Raw genomic sequence first — 4016 nt, 5'->3', positions numbered from 1 at the left:
CTTCTGACGCTTACATAGGACGTGGCCTTGGCTGTCTCGGAATGCCTTCCATCCTTGGCCCCAAAGTAAATGATCGTGTTCTTTTGAACGTCACATTAATCGCTCCGTTTCCGCATTACGACAACGACTGCACTGTCCCCCCCCCCCCCTCCTCCTATGCTTTATATACACTCCATTGCTAGTGCTGCCACGTGCCGTCTGTGAGTGATCATTGCAATCAAGGAGCACTTCTGGTGCAGACTGACTTTTATAAAGTCAAAAACTGGAATTGACTACCTTTATTTGACACGATAAGTGAGAATTATTCACCTAGTTTCATTGATATCAAACTATAACAGACTGTGAAGGCGAGTTAGGTTCGCAGGCGGACCATTCGTTTTGTAATAGCCCATTACAGTACACGAGCAAGGTCGAATAACCGCATCACATCGCTTTCAGTCCAGTCTCATTATTCACGCGCCATGCCCCATCGTCACGAGTGACCGCGTCATTGCTGCTTTGGAGAGGGAGGGCAGTGAGCGACGGTGATTAAAACGTTATCGAGATAATGGAGAATTCAGTATGCGTATGGAAACTGTAGTTTGGCGTGTAGCAACACCTGTCCAGGATAATGAACTTGTCGACACGTCACGATAAAACCTTATCGTAAACGCGGTGCAGTTGAAAGATAATACTGCGCTTCCTGTGGCGGTGGAAATGGTTCGACGACAGTTTGGGGGTGCCAGACTACTTACCAAATGTGCAGCCGTCAAGAAGAGGTTCCGTGACGATCATCGACTCTGCCGACGCAGCGTCAATAGTGACTGGCGGAACTCTTACACATGTCAGTGATGGTGCGCGACTGGTTTGCAGAACACAATGAAATTTATCTTCTTAATTGGCCTCCTCCTGCACCTGATCTAAACGCTACTGAAAACATATGGGCAGAGAACAAACAGGCTGTGCGAAAAAACTGGCGTGATCCTGCCTAGAACCCCTCATGATCTTCAGAAATATTATTGTTGAACAATCAAGTTTGGCAAGATCGCTAGTAATTCTTTTCAATACTATTACCGGTTTCGATAGAACTACGCTGCGATCATCAGGTCTGAAAGTTGCAAAAATAAACATCCCAAGCGAAGGCCGCTCAAATATGTATGATTTCGTATAACCACTGTGTACACTACTGCAACATTAGATGTACATGCTTTTTACTACACAGTCACATGCTGATGTTGCGTCAAAGTAACGTGCAACTCAGCATGTCACAAATGAAATACCACACGAACTAAAAATACCGGTAAAACATGTTGTGCTGATGTCCCAGCATACACGAATCACTTGATATTTTTATAGGTAAGTAAGTAAGTAAGTATACAGTTATTTACATAGTAGCGTCCGATAAATTTCGATACATGTGCAACATTGCAATTATCTCTTCTCTCTAATCTCATTAAAATTATTCTTAAGACAATTTTCGTAACATTTTAACTCACAGATTTAAAATGATACTATGTTTTGGAAATACACACTCGTTTCTTTTAATGTATTTACAATGAAATATACATTGTCATCCTTTACATGTGAATTTATAGTAACTATAGATCATTGTCTTTTTTAGAAATAAGTTTACAATAAAAGTAATGAAGATTGTTCATCAACAGAGTCACAAAAGCCCTGACAGGAAAAAAGTCAGCAAGATAGCTATATGCAAGACAAATATAGGCCACAACCATGGACCATACAAAATTACTCCATGAAATACTCTTATGTTTACATAATTGTATTCTTCGCACCATATAAAATTAACTGCACTAAGTCATTGCGGATGTAGCGCCGTGTTCGTGGTCTAAGCACAGCGCTTTCGTTGAGGAATGATGGGTTAAAGTGTCAGTGTAAGCGCTTAGCGGATTATTGAAAGATATTGTGGAGCTCGTGGTATAGTTCCAAACCTCATCTGTTTTTCTCGTGGAATGAAAGCATGCATTATACGCAAATATAATATATATGTTCTTATGTAGGCCTAGACTCATCCAGTGATTTATTTTGACTGTCGAGTTCCTCTTGAATAGACACGCGCCACATCAGTTGTACTTGAACTAAACCTCAAGTTCTGTAATAAGCGTAAACATCCACCACTGCACCAGTGTTGTTATGCATGTGATATTGTCATTGCTACTATACCAATTTTATGGTTTCTTTAAGTCTTTACAGTCACACTTCTGCCTACCATGATGTATTTATTGTTGTATCTACTTTAAGAAAAATCTTGAGTACTGTAATAAACATAAATATAGAGAACCGCATCATTTACGTATAGAAATTTCATTCGTGCAGTAAGGAGTTTTATAAAAGATATCGGCATTTGGCACTGTATCACATCTTCTTTCCCGATGTATTTTGTGCCCACTTACACAAGAAACTAGAAGATATAAACCATGAGCACTTTAGTATACGTAACCTTTGAATTCCACAATACACGGCAATATTTTCATGTGTCGGTGTATATACTCTCACGTGAACTTCTGGAACTGTACCAAGAACTCCACAATATTCTGCAATAATCCGCTCTGCGGTTACACTGACACTTTAACCCATAATTCTTTAATGAATGAGCTATACTTAAGCCACGAGCGCTGTACGATTTGCGCATATGACTTAGTGTACATTTTATGTGGTGCAAAGAACACAATTATGTAAAACTAAGACTGTTTCACGGAGTGATTTTCTATGGCCCACGGTTGTGGCCTATATTTGTCTTGCTTATAGTATCGTCATGACTTTTTCCAGTCAGGACTTTCGATACGGCTGTGTAATATTAAATATTTTTATTATTAATATTAAATATTTTTATTGTAAACTTATTTTTAAAAAATAACGCTGAACTACAGTTGTTATAAATTTAACGTAAAGAATGACAAAGGTGGACAATCTGATAATGTTACAAGGCAAGTTCTGCTGTCGCAGTAGTATACACGGTGATTCTATGAAACCTTCACTTGGGATGTTTTTTGTTGTAACTTTCAGATCCGATGATGACAGAGTAGGATCTGTCGAAATCGATATTAGTAATAAAAACTATTACTAGCGATCCTGGCAAACTTGATTCTTCAAGAATAATATAACTTTCAGATCGCCTCCAACGACTGACGCAATGTCAAACATATATGAACTTCGGAAAATCACCCTAGCCGCCTGGGAGGAGGTGGCAGAAAAGAACAGATGTATTAGCCTCCTCGAAGACTCCGTTCCTCACAGATAACAGACACTCATTGAAATTGTAGCCCTTTGATTGAGATATTGAGTGGAAAAGGAACTACATGTTGTACCTTTTTGATGTTCGAAAATCTCTTGAAATCATGATTTCTACTAATTAAACAAATACAGAGAGAAACAAGACAAAAAAAATCACTAAGCCAGATACGAACAAAACCTATTCGCCAGGAAGTTGCCTCCTAGACCGCCGACAATAATACTTTACTCGATCTGTTTCTTCTTTGTTTTATTTTGTCAATGATCCTTTGCGGACGTCTCATGACTTTTCCATATTTCACTGACGAGAATAGCACTCTGTTTTCTTATTACGTGGATGGCGAGTCTCCTGATTGAACAAGCTGACCGATCGTGACAGCAAAAATATTTGGAGGAGCTGGGATTTGAACCCAGGACTTTCTGCATGCGAAGCAGACACTCTACCACTGAGTTACACCCCCAATCTGCTAGCTACTGCCTTTTACGCACTTCTTACAGCTCTTGACTAAACATCACGTAATCAAGTGCCTATACCTAGTTTGCGATGTTATGAATGACGCGGCGTAGTCGTCTTGCGTGTTTTTAGAGGGCGCGTCGTTATGCTAATTGTCAGAAAGGTGTTAATCCTTCTACTACACTCATAAATAAAAGTGTTCTTTACTTTTATGAGCAGACATGTACATCCCCTATTTAATTACCCTTCTAACTTGGATAAATGGCCTTGAGCATCGGGTCCACAACAAATATTTTTAAGTACACCAAGTAGTAGTATTTTATTTTTCCAT

General features: G+C 39.2%; 1 non-coding gene across 1 annotated transcript; it reads right to left on the bottom strand.

The window, feature by feature from the left end:
• Positions 1-3620: 3620 nt before the first annotated feature.
• On the bottom strand, positions 3621-3692 carry Trnaa-cgc. The gene has a single exon. It is a non-coding gene; the product is annotated as a tRNA-Ala (tRNA).
• Between the last annotated feature and the right edge of the window lie 324 nt (positions 3693-4016).

Source organism: Schistocerca piceifrons, chromosome 8 (genome assembly GCF_021461385.2).
Source record: "Schistocerca piceifrons isolate TAMUIC-IGC-003096 chromosome 8, iqSchPice1.1, whole genome shotgun sequence".
Taxonomy (NCBI): Eukaryota; Metazoa; Arthropoda; class Insecta; order Orthoptera; family Acrididae; genus Schistocerca; species Schistocerca piceifrons.
The sequence above is the reverse complement of the archived record's forward strand: the minus strand, read 5'-3'. Positions and strand labels throughout refer to the sequence as shown.